We start from the raw sequence: 17,098 nt of genomic DNA on the forward strand, positions 1-17,098 counted from the left end.
AAACAGGAAACGGCAGCAGTGCTTCATCCGAAGGCTCACTGAAGATGTTACCTAGCATGGTGACGAAACGTCTGAAAATGAACCTTCCAGCTCAGCGAGCAATCCTACATCCAGAAGGTAGATAGCTGACAGATTTTCCCCATGGTAGGGAAGTCTAAAACTAGAGAGAAAAAGATTTAAGGTGAGAGGCAACGATATCAAATTTTTTTCACACAGAGGATGGTGTGCATCTGGAATAGGATGCCAGAGGTGGTGGCACAGGCAAACAGAACTGAGGATGGAGTTCCTGTCACTGTGTTTGATTCAGACTTCACCAAGTCCCACCATCACACATGGTGGATCATCGTTTTCATCATTACGACAGGCACAAGTTTCACTTTAACATGAAATACTGAAGGAATGTGTGCGTGTGTGAGATAGTGTGTGTTCAAGAATGTGTGAGAGAGAATGTGTGTGAGTATATGTGTGTGAGAGTTTGTGAGACAGAGTGTGTGCATGTTTGTGAGTGTGTGTGAGAGTGTGTGTGGGGTGTGTAATGATGCGTGCGTGTGTGTGAGTATATGTCTGTGTGTATGTGAGTGTGAGAGATGAAAAGAGTGTGTGTGTGTGGGGAGATGTAATGTGTGTGAGTGTGGGGGATGTAATAATGCGTGTGTGCATGTGTGTGTGGGGGTAATGATCTGTGTTGGGGGGTAATTATGTGTGTGTGGGGGGGTGTAATGATGTGTGTGTGAGTATATGTCTGTGTGTAAATGAGTGTGAGAGATGAAGAGAGTATGTTTGTGTGGGGGTGTAATCATGTGTGTGTAATAATGTGTGTGTGTGGTGGTTGTAATGATGTGTGTGTGAGTATATGTCTGTGTGTATGTGAGAGATGAAGAGAGTATGTGTGTGTGGGGGGATGTAATGATGCGTTTGTGTGAGTATATGTCTGTGTATATGTGAGAGTGAGAGATGAAGAGAGTATGTGTGTGGGGGGTGATGATGTGTTTGTGTGGGGGCAGTAACAATGCGTGTGGGTGTGTAATGATGTGTGTGTGTGGGGGTTGTAATAATGTTTGTGTGGGTGGATGGGGTAATGATGTGTGTGTGGGGGTGTAATGATGTGTGTGTGTGTGCCTGTGTGTGTGTGGGTGAGTATATGTCTGTGTATATGTAAGTGTGGGAGATGAAGAGAGTATGTGTGTGTGTGGGGGGGGTGTAATGATGTGTGTGTGTGGGGGGGGTGTAATGATGTGTGTGTGTGTGTGTGTGTGTGTGTGTGTGTGTGTGTGTGTGTGTGTGTGTGTGTGTGTGTGTGTGTGTGTGTGTGTGTGTGTCTGATTTTCATGCCATGTTTCCTGTATAACATTCCCACCCCCTCACAGGAGTATTTTGCTGGAAAGCGACTCCGCAGCCCCCGTTATTCACAGAGAGCTTCAGGAAAATTGAAAAAAATGAGAAAATCTGGGCACCACACCTTCAGAAGGAGAGGTTGGCCTCAGAGGGAGTACAGTGTAGGTGTCTCAGAACAACACCTGAACTGCATGGGTGATATGAAGTGAAGTGATTTTAGAAATGAGGCTAGATTTGTCTAGAATTTAGAAGGTTAAGGCATGATCTGATTGCAATCTTCAAGATAATAACAGCAAAAGACAGGATAGGTAAAGATACATGGCTCAGTGGGAAGCACTGCTGCCTCACAGTGCCAGGGACCCAGGTTCAATTCAACCCTCGGGCAACTGTCTGTGTGTGGAGTTTGCACATTCTCCCCATGTCTGCGTGGGCTTCCTTTGGGGGCTCCGGCTTCCTCCCACAATCCAAAGATGTGCAGGTTAAGCAACTTGGCCATAGTTAGCAGGAATGTGCAGGTTATGTGGATTAGCTTTGGGAAACACAAGAATTGGTTAATAGGGTTGGTCTAGGAGAAATGATTTTCAGAGAGTCACTGAGGGCTAAAGGCGCTGAATGGTCTGCTCCCACACTGTAAGGATTCTATGATATAATATTCCCACTGGTTGGGGAAAATGGAGTCTGAGAATGAGGTCCAGAGTGTTCAGGAGAATTGTTAGGAAGCACTCCCACACACAAAGGATGGGAGAAGTTTGGAACTCTCTTCCACAAATGGCAGTGGATGCTGGATCAGTTGTTAATGAATATATGTTTGTTAAGCAAAGGGATGAAGGGATATGGGCCAAAGGCAGATAGATGGAATTGGACCTTGATCTTACTGAATGGCAGAATACGACAATGAATGGTAAGTGCCTTTTCCCACGGATGGGAGGTTCAATACTGGGTGCACATTTTTAAAGTGAGAGGAAAGAGATTTAAAACAGACAGGAGGGGCAACATTTTTACACAGAGGGTGGATCGGCTGTGGAATGAACTTCCTGAGGAAGTAGTGGATGTGGGCATAGTAACAATGTTTAAAAGACATTTGGATAAGTATGTGAATAGAAAAGATTTGGAGGGATATGATCCAGGAACAAGCAGGTGGGACTAGTTTAGTTTGGGATTATGTTTGGCATGGACGGCTTCGGCTGAAGGGTCTGTATCCATGTTTTATGACTCTATGACTCTTTGAATCACGAACAGGATTGAGGGGATGAATGGCCTTCACCAGTTCCCATGGAATAGACAGAGGCTGGCAGCCTTCAGGGAAGTACAGAGTGAGTGGGTAAACTCAGTTCATCCCATCTACCCCCTGACAGAATCCCGTCACTCACTGTTTGACACCATCCCTACAAATCTTCCAGACTTCATTAATTTTATAGTCACACATTGCCCATATCATCAATGGTCTCGGACCAGTGTTGAAACGCAAGGCTCTGCCTGGTTAACGCTGGTGAAACTTTGTGACACAGTTTGTGAATTTGTACTCTAAAGCAGAAGGAAATAGATTTGAGTTGTCAGTTCAGCGATTTTTATTTAAAAGTCACTTTTGAACAGTGAATTCATAGAACATAGAACAGGACAGCACAGGACAGGCCCTTCGGCCCTCGATGTTGCACCGACCTGTGGAACCAATCTGAAGCCCGTCAAACCGACACTATTCCATTCTCGTCCATATGTCTAACCAATGACCATTTGAACGCCCTTAAAGTTGCCGAGTCCACTACTGTTGCAGGCAGTGCATTCTGTGCCCCTGCTACACTCTGAGTAAAGAAACTACCTCTGACATCTGTCCTATATCTATCACCCCTCAATTTAAAACTATGTCCCCTCGTGCTAGCCATCACCATCTGAGGAAAAAGGCTCTCACTCTCCACCCTATAGAACCTTCTGATTATCTGATATGTCTCAATTAAGTCACCTCTCAACCTTCTCTCGAAAGAAACAGGCTCAAGACCCTCAGCCTTTCCTCATCAGACCTTTCTTCCATACCAGACAACATCTTAGCAAATCTCCTCTGAACCCTTTCCAATATTTCCACATCCCTCCTATAATGCAATGACCAGAACTGTACACAATACTCCAAATGTGGCCGCACCAGAGCTTTGTACAGCAGCAAAATGACCTAATGGTTCCAAAATGCAATCCCTCTACAATAAAAGCTAACACACCGTATGTCTTCTTACCAACCTTATCAACCTGGGTGGCAACCTTCAAGGATGTATGACTTGGGCACAGAGATCTCTCTGCTCAAGTACACTACCAAGAATGTTACTATTAGCCTAGTACTCCGCATTCCTGTTACACTTCCCGAAGTGAATCACCTCACGCTTTTCCACATTAAACTCCATTTGCCACCTTTTACCCCAGCTCTGCAGCTTATCTATGTCTCTCTGGAATCTAAAACCTTCTTTGTCACTATCCTCTACTCCACCGACCTCAGTGCCATCCACAGATTTACTAACCTATCCTTCTATGCCCTCATCCAGGTCATTTGTATAAATGGGAAACAACAGTGTACCCAAAACAGGTCCTTGCGGTACCCCACTAGTAACTGAACTCCAGGATAAATGTTTCCCATCAGCCACCACCCTCGGACTCTTTCAGCTGACCAATTTCTGATCCAAACCACTAAATCACCCTCAATTCCATGACTCCGTATTTTGTGCAATGGAGAACCTTATCAAATGCCTTACTGAAATCCATATGTACCACATCAAACACTTTACCCTCAGCCATCTGTTTGGTCATCTTCTCAAGTAATCAATGAGGCTTGTGAGGCATGACCTACCCTTCACCAAACCAAGTTGTCTATCTGTAATCAACCTATTCCTTTCTAGATTATTATAAATCCTATCTCTTATAACCGAAGTAAGGCTCACTGGTCTATAATTTCCAGAGTTGTCTCTACTCCCCTTCTTAAACAAGGGAACGACATTTACTAGCCTCCAGTCTACTGGCACTATTTCTCTTGACAATGGTGACATAAAGATCAAAGCCAAAGACTTGGCAATCTCCTCCCTGGCTTCCCAGAGAATCCTAGGATAAATCCCATCCGGCCCAGGAGACTTACCTATTTCTACACTTTCCCGAATTTCTAACACATCCTCCTTATGCACTTCAATCCCATCTAATCTAATAGCTTGTATCTCAGTACTCTCCTCGATAACATTGTCTTTTCAAGTGTAAATACTGATAAAAAGTGTTCATTTAGTTGTTCCCCTATCTCCTCTGACTCCACGCACAACCTCCCACTGCCATGCTTGATTGGCCTAATCTTACTGTCATTCTTTAAGTCCTGATAACGCTATAGAAAGCCTTTCGGGTTTGCCTTGATCGTATCTGCCAATGATTTCTCATGTCCCCTCCTGGCTCTTCTTAGCTCTCTCTTTAGGTCTTGCATGGCTAACTTGTAACTCTCAAGTGCCCTAACTGAGCCATCACATCTCATCCTAACTAAAGCCTTTTTCTTCACCTTGAAGAGAGATTTGACTTCCTTCGTAAACCATGGCTCCTGCACTCGACAACTTCGTCCCTGCCTGATAGGTAGATACTTATCAAGGACCCGCAGTATCTGGTCCTTGAATACGCTCCACATTTCAATTGTGCCCATCCCCTGCAGTTTCCTTCCCCATCCTATGCATCCTAAATCTTGTCTAATCGCATCATAATTGCCTTTTCCCCAGCTATAACTCTTCCCCTGCAGTATATACCTATCCCTTTTCATCACTAAAGTAAAACTAACTTAATTGTGGTCACTATTACCAAAGTGCTCATCTACCTCCAAATCTAACACCTTACCAGGTTCATTACCCTGTACCAAATCAAATATAGCCTTGTCCCTTGTTGGTCTGTCTACACACTGTGTCTGGACACCCTCCTACACACATTGCACAAAAATTGACCCATCTAAAGTACTTCAACTTCAGTATTCCCAGTCAATAATTGGAAAGTTAAAGTCCCCCATAACAACTACCCTGTTACTCTCGCACCTATGGAGGATCATCTGTGCTATCCTTTCATCTACATCTCTGTATCTATTTGGAGGCCTACAGAAAATTTCCAACAGGGTAACCTCTCCTCTTCTGTTTCTAACCTCAGTCCTAACTACCTCAGCAGCTGACTCCTCAAATGTCCTTTCTGCAACTGTAATACTATCCTTGACTAACAATGCCACACCAGCCCTTCTTTTAACATTTTCTCTGTTCTTACTGAAATATCTGAATCCCGGAACCTGCAATAACCATTTCTGTCCCTCCTTTCGCCATATCTCTGAAATGCCCACAACATCGAAATCCCAGGTACAAACCCATGCTGCAAGTTCACCCATCTTATGCCGGATGCTCCTGATGTTGAAGTTCGCATTTCAAACCAACTTCTTGCCTTGCTGGAGTCTTATTACGATCTTGGAGTCTGAGTTCTGACCTCACAACTCTCATCCTACCGGATACTTGAACTACAGTTTTGGTTCCCAACCCCTGCTGAATTAGTTTAAACCTACCCGAAGAACATTAGTAAACTTTCCCCCTCCCAGGATATTGGTACACCACCGGTTCAGGTGAAGATCATCCTTTTGTAAAGGTCCCACCAACCCAGAAAGACCCCAATTATTCAGGAATCCAAGAGCCTCCCTCCTGTACAACCCTGTAGCCACGTGTTCAACTCCTCTCTCTCCCTGTTCCTCGCCTCACTTGCACATGGCATCGGCAACAAGCCAGAGATAATAACTCTGTTTGTTCTCGCTCTAAGATTCCACCCTAGCTCCCTGAATTTCTGCTTTAAATCTCTAAATCTCTTCCTACCTCTGTCGTGGGTGCCTATGTGGAACATGACTTGGGGCTGCTCCCCCTCCCACTCAAGGATCCGCAAAACACGATCAGAAACATCATGAACCCTAGTACCTGGGAGGCAACACAGCCACCATGAGTCTCTCTCGTTCCCACAGAACCTCCGTTCTGTCCCTCTCTACGGAGTCCCCAATGATGAATACATTACTGCTAAGATTGCCAATAACAAGAGAAAGATGGAGGAACAGGCTGTGTTAAGGAAGGGGGGAGGCTGCAGAAGGAATTGGACAGGCTGGGAGAATGAGCAAAGAAGTGACAGATAGAATACAAGGTGGGAAAGTGTGAGGTTATGCACTTTGTCAGACGTACAGAGGCATAGACGATTTTTAAATGGGATAAAGCTTCAGGAATATGAAGCAAAAAGTGACTTAATTCAGAATTCCTAATTCAGGGTTCTCTTCAGGTTAACACGTAATATGTGTTTGTGTAAGTGTACAAATTTCCTTGAGTTTGTCAGGGTCCAATCATTTTCAGTTGCTTCATCAATGACCTTCCCTCCATCACAAGGTCAGAAGTGGGGTGATCATCAATGATTTTAATGTATTCATGTGTGAGACGTGGGCATCGTTGGCTGACCGACATTTATTGCCTGTCCCTAATTGCCACCCCCACTTGAGAAGGTGGTGGTGAGCTGCCTTCTTGAACCCCTGGAATCCATTTGTTTTAGGTAGAGCCACAATGCCCTAGGTGGGTGGGTGGGGGTGGGGCGACGGAGGATTTCCAGGATTGTTACCCAGTGACACTGAAGGAACGATGATACATTTCCAAGTCAGGATGTTGAGTGGCTCCGTGGCGAACTTGCAGGGACTGATGTTCCCATGTATCTGCTGTCCTTATGGTCTGCCCTGAATAACCTCAGTAATAAAGACAGATGCAAAGTATCCATTTCACACCGCCGTGATGAATTGGAGATGGAGAGATCCCTTGGAGAAAGTGATGAGGTTAGTTCCTCTCATGGCAGTGGAATCATTGAACCTACATTTCCCCGGGAGCTCTTTCAAAAAGCTGCTCTCTCTTGTTTGTACAAAACTAAACTGACAAAATGCAGTTTTTCAAACCTCAGTCAGAACAAACTGGAGAAGGATTTGAATGTGACTGATACCTGACAATGGGCAGACAGTGAATGGGAGTTGGAAAACACTCTCACAATGTTAATCTCGACTGTACAGTAATTTCATTCCTGATTGTGTTGGTTCATTCCGGATTCCTCAATCTGTGTGTCATTGAGTAATATATCTGTCTTTGAGAGTTGCTCAATTGTTTTTCTGCATCATTTTACAAATCTCACTCCCTGAGGACATGTTCAGTCTGACAACATCATTCCAATTCATTACCGATGGGAACAAATAGCTTCAGACCTGCCCATACCTGTGACAGGAATTGTTTCACTGCTGTGAACTCCCAGGACTTTTACACAATGAGACACTCTCTGGGTGCGAGTGGAGCAAAGATTAGATTGGATTAGATTTATAAAGGCCATTCTTTCCAATGTGCCTCTAATGGCTCTTTACACCGTCAAATTAGACCCGTACCTCACCCCCTTCCTTTTTCCCTCAGCCGTACAAACCTTTTCCCAATTCTCAATTCCGAATACCAGCTCATGGTGGAACTGAGGAATGTGAAGCAATAAATTAGGCAGCTATTAGGCTGATGTAATCTGAATAGTCTACAATAAAATAAAGGTCAGGCGAGTTGGAGATGGGAAGCAATCCGAAAGTGCTGGAGAGAGATGATAGGTCTGGTAGCTGCTGGAGACAGAGAGACAGAGAGTGAGAGAGAGGCAGAGAGAAAGAGAGAGAGACAGAGACAGAGAGACAGAGTTAATATTTTGAGAATAGTGACACTTGTTCCAAAATGACCATCCCAAATCATGCTGGGGAAGTTGACACACCCTGCTATAATTACCACAATCATGTCACAATGTTAGTAAATACATAAAGCACACACATTTCATTACAGGCTCCACGATGGAGATCAAGAGAAATAGTGAGTCCTGGCTTGGTAAAAACAATGATAATTCAATATCAATCTGCTACTGCGTTCCAAAGGGAACCATTTATTCCCACTGCCATAACCTCTCACAAACTATTCAGGCGATAGTGGCATCTAATCCCCACCCACTCACTGCATTCACAGAAAGCAGGTGGTGTTCATGTTTTGACAGAGATGCACATTGTACATCTGAGGGATGTGGGAGGTGTGGGTGTTTCTAAAAACCAGCCTCTACCTCCAACCTCATCGTTTACCTCAATCTTTACTCCGAGGCTGTGAGTAATGGGGCAACCACAATAGGCCAGGAGGAGGAACAACACAAAGTTACAGATAGTCCATTCTGTGAGTGAGTCAGTGCTGACGGAGTGCCACACTGTCAGAGGGTCAGTATTGACATAAGAAGTAGGAGCAGGAGTAAGCCACGCAGCCCTTTGACCCTGCTCTGCCATCAATAACATCATGGCTAATCTTTTCGTGGACTTAGCTCCACTTAGCCGTGTTTTCACCATATCCCTGAATTCCTTTATTTTCCAAAAAAGTATCTACCTTAGCTTCAAAAGCAATTGTTGAAGTCGCGTCAACTACTTTCCTGAGCAAGGAATTCCATGGATTAACAAACCTTTGAGTGAAGAAGCTCCTTCTCAGTTCAGTTCTAAACTTGCTTCCTCTAATCTTGAGGCCATGCCCTATCGTCATATTTTCACTATCGGTGGAAACATCCTACGTATTTCTATTTTATCGATTCCCTTCATAATTTAATATGTTTCTGTAAGATCCCCCCTCATTCTTCTGAATTCCAGTGAATATAATCCCAATCTACTCAGCCTCTCCTCATCAGCCAACCCACTCAACTCCAGAAAGAACCTAGTGAACCTCCTCTGCACCCGCTCCAGTGCATGCATCCTGAAGTAAGGAGACCAATTCTGCAAACAGTAATCCAGGTGTGGCCTCAGCAGCGCCTTGTACAGCTGTAACATTGTCTCTCTGATTTTAAACCAAACACCTTTAAAATTCCATTTGCCTTCCAAATTACTTCTTGCACCTGCAGACCTACCTTCTGTGATTCATGCACAACAACATCCAGATCCTCTTCAAATCAGCATGCCCCAACTTTTTACCTGTTGGTAAGCTGTTCAAGTCCATTATTAAGGATGAGCTTGTGGAGAACATGGTAGTAAGGATGAAGTCAGCACATCTCCATCTCGGGGAGGTCATGCCTCCCAAATCTGTTAGAATTCTTTGAGGATGTAATGAGCAAGTTCGACAAAGCAGAGACAGCGCACGTGACATATTACAATTTCCTGAAGGGCTTTGAAAGGTGCCGTACAGGAGTTTATAAATAAGATATGAGCCCATGGTGTTAGGGCAAGGTACTGGCTTGGATAGAGGATTGGCTGACTGGCAGATGGCAGACAGCAATGATAAAAAGGTCTTTTTTAGGATGGTTCTCAGTGACGAGTGGGGTTCCATAGTGCTCAGTGTTGGGATCACAGCGATTGATGTTATACAATAATGATCTGGAGAAAGGAACTGAAGGTATTGTTGCAAAGCTTCTGGATGACACAGAGATAGATGGAGGGACAGGCTGTGTTGTGAAAGCGGGCAGTCTGCAGAAGTACTTGGACAGGCTGGAAGAGTGAGCAAAGAAGTGGCAGATGGATTATAGTGTTGGAAAGTGTGAGGTTACGCACTTAGAACGATGAAGTGAGCCATAGACTGTTTTCTAAATGGGGAAAAGCTTCATAAATATCAATCCTAATTCAGGAATACCATTAGGTAAACATGCAGTATGTGGTCGTGTAAGTGTAATTTTTTTCCCTGAGTTTGTCAGGGTACAATCATTTTCAGTTTCTCCATCAATGTCCTTCCCTCCATCACAAGGTTAGAAGTGGGGATGTTCACCAATGATTTTCTTTTACTCATTTGTGGGAGGTAGGCATCATTGTCTGACCAGAGTTTAACGCCCATCCCTAATTGCTCCCTTGGAAAGGTGGTGGTGAGATGCTCTCTTGAACCCCTGGAGTCTATTTCCTGTTGGTAGACCCTCAATGCCCTTGTTGGAGGGTGAGTTCCAGGATTGTGACCCAGCGACATTGAAGGAACGGTGATAATTTCCAAGTCAGGACGGTGAGTGGATCAGAGGGGAACGTGCAAGGAGTGGTGTTCCCATATATCTGCTGACCTGGATCTGGCCTGAATCCTACTCTTTAAGAAAGACAGATGCTAGTATCCATTTCACTGCTCCGTCATGAATTGGCGATGGGGAGATGTCTTTGACCAGCTGAGGATGTTGGTTCCTCCTGTTGTAAGGGAATTTTTGAACCGACATTTCCCCGGGAGCCCTTGAAAAGCTGCTCTCTTGCCTGTACAAAAGTGACCTGACAAAATGAAGTTTTTCCACACCCCAGGCAGAACAGGATGGAGGTGACCAGGATGTACCTGTTATCTGCAGGGTGCAGGTAGTGAATAGCAGTTTGAAAATTGCCTCCGCTATGTTAATCTAGACTGTACAGTAATTTTGTTCCTGACTATATTAGTTCATTCCATATTCCTCAATCTGTATGTCATTGAGTAATGTATCTGTCTTTAAGAGTTGCTCAATTATTTTTCTGCATCATTCTCCAAATCCCACAGCCTGAGGACACGTTCAGTCTTACAACATCATTCCAATTAATTACCAATAGGAACAAACAGTTTCAACTCAGGTTAGTGAGTGGCTTGGAGGGGAACCTGCAGGGGGTGGTGTTCTCATGTATCTCCTGCCTTTGTCCTTTTAGGATCAAAGTGGCTGTGCGTTTGGAAGGTGCTGTCTGAGGAGGTTCGATGAATTTCCCAGCCCATCTTGGAAACGGTACGCACTGCTGCTACTGAGCATTGGTGTGGAGGGAATGGACATTGGTGAATGTGGAGTCAATCAAGTGGGAGCTGATTTGTTCCCGGGTAGTGTCGATCCTCTTGAGTGTTTTGGGCATTTACAGGGTCAACAGGAGAAAGTTAACTTCTTGGTAGAGAGATCAGAAACCAGGAGACATCTTCCTGTGTGTTAGCATTGACCAGAAACCGAAATGGGCTCTTGACATTAACACAGTTGCTACAAGAGCAGGTCAGAGGCTGGAATACTGCAGTGCCCACAGCCTTTCCTGATGGGACACTTGTTAAAGGGAATTGTGAAGGAGCTGTTAATTATCTCACCACGTTAGTTCATAAATAGATAAAGGTGGGACCACTTTAACCAGCCGGTCAGCATGGTTTCAGGGTCTGAGGTTGTTTAGTCTGTTTGCTCAATAGCAGGAAGCTCATGTTTATTCTTTCCTGATGATGATGTGTGTAATTAATAACAAATCACCAATATCCTGCCCCTTATCTCACCCAAGCAGAACTCACTTTATCGAAAAGAGCGTGTGCTCCTGTCCTTCCAGAGATGATATTGTACAGCAGTTGGATTTAGTTCGGTTCAGCTCGTGCCTTGTGTGACACCAAACTTCAGAGCGGTCCCCCCCGCCCCACCCAACCAATACGATTCCCAGGAGTCAGTGTTAGGCATTTTGCTTTGCCAGATATTTATTAATGATTGGGATCTTGCTGTGCAGGGGACAAGTTCAAAGTTTGGAGATGGCACCAAACCAGGAAGAATTGCAAACTGTGACAGGTACAGTGCGGGACTGTAAAATGACTTTGACAATCTGGGGGAGTAGGGTGAGCGAGGGGGAAGATGGGGTTCAGTGCAGAGAAGTGGGAGGTGAAGCACTTTGTTGGGAAGGACATTGAGAGACAATATAAAATGGGGAGGCAATTCTAAGGGAAGTGCTGCAGAGGCAGGTAGAGTTGGGCGTTATGTGTGCACAGATAATTGAATCTGGTAGGACGGTAGAGAGAGCAGTGAATAAAGCACACGATGTCCCCAGTTTTATTAACAGGGGCACAGAGAGAGGGACAGACCCAGAAAGGGAGAGGTTGAAACAGTAAGAGTGACAGAGACACAGACAGTGAGAGAGATACAGAAACACAGACAGAAATAGACAGAGGGAGACTGACATGGACCGAGAGAGTGACAGAGAGAGAGAGCGAGTGGAACAGAGAGAGAGAGAGAAAAACAGGGGCAGACAGAGACTCAGGCAGAGAGACAGACAGAGAGATGGAGTGGAATAGCAGAGAGAGACAAAATACTACAATCTGTGATTTCGCAGGAATCGGTGAATGCTGTGGGAAATTGGTGACATTTTTCATGGAAATTGATAAGATGCATCCTTTGATGAAAAAGCCAGGAGTGTTTCAGAGAGAACAGGACGTCTGGCTGTCTACACCTGGTGCTCTGATATTCCACACTGTATTCGGTGTTCAATACCACATCATGGTAACCCTGGCAATGTTTACCACAGTAACTATACCAGCTCGGGTCTGTGATCAAATAAGTAGGTGGTACCTTAGTGCCAAGGGGAGCTCTGTTCTTAACACGGAGTGATGTGCTGGATCGGAATTATCTCTCAATTAAAATATTCTGTCCCGAGACTATGTTACAATATCAGAGATGAAGGTCATCAGAAATACTTGAATGTGATGCCCATGATACTGGGTGTGATCTGATGAACTTCTCCCTGTTCTGCCTTTCCGTTTCAATATTCCCAAGGCACAGGGAACAAAGCAGAGTGTTTTAACATTGAGGTAAGTCTCTGTCTCCCATCATCCACATCTCACAATCTTCCCTCCTGCACAGACTTAGCTATATAGTACAGTCCGGAAGATCGGGTTTGTAACTGAGTACACAGTCACAGACAACACTGACTGGGTGCTCTTTTAGCCAAGCTCTCCTCATGTTTCACTGAGGCATTTGGACAGGAACGGCCTGACACTCTGTAAACTCTCATGGATTCTCTTCATCCCTGTCTCTCACCCTCTTTCTCCATCGCTATCTCTTTCTTTGTCTTTCTCTCTCTGTCTCTCTCTGTCCTTATCTGTCAAACACTCTTTCTTTGTTCCCATCTCTCATACATTCTATCTCTCTCTGTATCTCTCACACACTCCCTACCCCTTCTCTCAATCCCTTTCTCTCTGTCCCTAACTTTCACATGCTCTCTCTCTGCCCCTATCTTTCAATCCCTCTCTCTCTGTCCCTATCTTTCACATACTCTCCCTCTGTTCTTACCTTTCACACACTCTCTTTGTCCATATCTTTCACATACTCTCTCTCTGTCCCTATCTTTCACACCCTCTCTCTCTGTTCATATCGTTCACATACTCTCCCTCTATCCTTACCTTTCATACACTCTCTCTCTGTCCCTATCTTTCGCATACTCTCTCTCTGTCCCTATCTCCCACACTCTCTTTCTGTCCCTATCTCTCACTCCCTCTCTCTCTGTCCTTACCTTTCACACTATCTGTTCCACGCTTTCACACACTATCTCTCTGTCCCTCTCTCACTACCTCTATATCTGTCCCTATCTCTCACACACTCTGTGTCTGTCCCTATCTCCTATACTCTCTCTCTCTCCCTGTGCCTTCTCTCAGTACATCTCCCCGTTCCTCTCTTTTGCACACACTCTCTCTCTGTCCCTATCTACCATATTCTCTCTCTCTCCCGGTGCCTTCTCTCAGTCCCTCTCCTTCTGTCCCTATCTCTCACTCCCTCTCTCTCACTCCCTCTCTCTATCCCTTCTCTCACTACCTCTGTCTCTGTCCCTATCTCTCACACACTCTCTCTCTGTCCCTATCTCCCATACTCTCTCTCTCTCTCCCTGTGCCTTCTGTCAGTACCTCTCCCCCGTCCCTCTCTTTTACACACACTCTCTCTCTGTCCCTATCTCCCATACTCTCTCTCCCTGTGCCTTCCCTCAGTCCCTCTCCCTCTGTCCCTCTCTCTCTCTCTCTATGTCCCTCTCTCACACTGGAGAGGGTGGGATGGTAGCTCAGTGGTTAGCACTGTTGTCTCACAGTGCCAGAGACCCGGGTTTGATTCCAGCCTCAGGTGACTGTCTGTGTGGAGTTTGCACAGCCTCTCTCTGCCTGTGTGAGCTTCCTGCGAGTGCTCTGGTTTCCTCCCATAATCCAAAGATGTGCACGTTCGGTGGATTGGCCATGCTAAATTTTCCATAGTTTCCAGGGGTGTGCACGTGAGCTGGTTTCGACATTGTAAATGTGGGATTACATGGTTGGGGGTTGGGTCTCAGTGGGATGCTCTTCAGGAGGTCAGTGTGGGCAGAATGGCCTGTTTCCACACTATAGGATACTCTGCCCCTCTCCATCTGTCTCTCTCCATTATGGCGTTTGGATCATACTTTGTAAGGTTCTTTTAATTCCCAGGATCAGGGACTCAGCACAAATGAAAACGTGACATCACAGAAAAACTGTAAGTTAATTGTTTGCCAAATGTTATGAATTTAACTGTTTTATAATTTCAAATTTCATGTTTATTCACGGAAATATTTACAGGTCACAAAGTAAAAGGTGAGTCGCAAACATTTAAAGGGCTTTTGCCCGAAACGTCGACTTTCCTGCTCCTCGGATTCTGCCTGAACCCCAGCAAATCATTTCTGCACTTTTTCTCGTTTAACACTTTCCTTTCTACTGTAGGGTGACCAGAAATGCACAGTTCTCCAAATGTGGCCTCACCCCGTCTTGTTCAGCTGCAACAAGACATCCCAAATCCTGTACTCAATGCTCTGACTGATGAAAGCTTGCTTGCCAAAAGCCTTTGTCACCATTCTGTCTACCTGTGAATCCACATTCAAGGAGCTTTGAACCTGTACTCCGAGACTGCTTTGTTCTATAGCGCACCCCAGGATCTTCCCATTGACTTTGTAAACCCTGCCCTGGTTTGTCCCAACAAAATGAAACACCTTACGTTTATCTAAATTAAACTCCATTTGGCATCCCTCAGCTCACTGGCCTAGTTTATCAAGACCTCGCTGCCTTCCCAGATAACCTTCTTCACTGTCCACTACAACATCAATATTGGTGTCATCCACAAACTTACGAACCATACCTCCGAAATTCTCATCCAAATCAGTTATATAAATAACAAATAACATCATTTGTTGTGGTGGTTCTGTTCGCCGAGCTGGGAATTTGTGTTGCAGACGTTACGTCCCCTGTCGAGGTGACATACTCAGTGCTTGGGAACCTCCTGTGAAGCGCTTCTGTGATCTTTTCTCCGGCATTTGTAGTGGTTTGAATCTACCGATCCCGGTTGTCAGCTCCAGCTGTCCACTGCAGTGGCCAGCATATTGGGTCCAGGTCGATGTGCTTGTTGATTGAATCAGTGGATGAGTGCCATGCCTCGAGGAATTCCCTGGCAGTTCTCTGTTTGGCTTGTCCTATAATAGGATGACTTACCAAGGGTATGCAGTGGGGTGCAGTCTCTGGAACCGATTCTGTCCCTGTTGCACAGAAGGGAAGCACGGTAAGGAGGAGAGTGTTAGTCATTGGGGACTCAATGGTGAGAGGGTCAGATGGAAGATTTGTTGGGAACGAAAGGGACTCATGGTTTGTGTGTTGCCTCCCAGGGGCTAGGGTCCGTGATGTCTCGGATTGTGTCTTTGGGGTCATGAAGGGAGAGGGTGATTAACTCTAACTCATAGTCCATATCGGTACCAATGTCAAAGGTACAAAGAGGGATAGGGATGTAATGCAGGATTTAGGGAGCGAGGGTGGAAGCTGAGAACTAGAACAAATAGAGTTGTTATCTCTTGTTTGTTAGCTGAAAATGTGTTGCTGGAAAAGCGCAGCAGGTCAGGCAGCATCCAAGGAACAGGAGAATCGACGTTTTGGGCATAAGCCCTTCTTCAGGAATCTATGGTTTGTTACCCGTGCCATGTGAGACTGAGGCGAAGAACAGGGAGAGATATCAGCTTGACACGTGGCTGCAGGGATGGTGCAGGAGGGAGGGTTTCAGGTATACAGATAATTGGGCTTCATTCTGGGGAAGGTGGGACCTGTACAAACCGGACGTTCTTCACTTGAACCAGAGAGGTATTAATATCATGAGTGGGAAATATGCTGGTGCTATTTTGGTGAGATAAACTAGCTCACCGGAGGTGGGTGTGTGTGTGTGTTCCAATAGACAGGTGGATAAGATTAGGAAGGACATGGACAAGATTTCATGGACACAGGAGCATGCTGGCAGACAGCAAACTGGTTTGAAGTGTATCTACTTCAACACCAAGAGTATCCGGAAACAGTTAGGTGAGCTTGCAGCATGGATAGGTACCTAGGACTTCAATGTTGTGATCATGACTGAGACATGCATAAAGCAAGATCAGGAATGGGTGTTGCAAGTTCCAGTGTTTAGATCTTTCAAAGAAATCAGGGAAGGCGGTAACAGAGAGGGTGGTGTGGCTTTGTTAGTCAAGGACAGTATAATGATGGATAGAAGAACTATTGACGTGGTCTAATCGACATGGGTGGCATGGGCTGAGGATAGAAACAGGAAAGGAGAGGTCACATCGCTGGGAGTTTTTTATAGTCCTCTGCAAAGTTCCTGGAATGTGGAGGAGAGGATTGGCAAATCGATTCTGGGCAGAAGTGAAAGGTACAAGGTGGTCATTATGGGGGAATTTAACTTCCCCAACATTGACTGGAAATGCCACAACTCTATTACGTCGGATGGATCAGCGTTTGTCCAATGTGTGCAGGAGGGTTTTCTGATACAGTACATCGAAGGGCCGACAAGTCGGGAGACCACATTAGATCTGGTGCTTGGTAATGAACAAGGCCAAGTGTTTGCTTTAGAAATAGGTAAGCACATTAGAGAGAGTGACTACAATTCAAAGTTAAAAATCACATAACACCAGGTTATACTCCAACAGGTTTAATTGGAAGCACTAGTTTTCGTAATGCTGCTCCTTCATCAGGTGGTGTAATTTTTAACTTTGTACGCCCCAGTCCAACACCGC

Source organism: Chiloscyllium plagiosum, unplaced genomic scaffold (genome assembly GCF_037043375.1).
Source record: "Chiloscyllium plagiosum isolate Xiang-an unplaced genomic scaffold, Cpla_swu_hap1 HiC_scaffold_35, whole genome shotgun sequence".
NCBI classification, from domain to species: Eukaryota; Metazoa; Chordata; class Chondrichthyes; order Orectolobiformes; family Hemiscylliidae; genus Chiloscyllium; species Chiloscyllium plagiosum.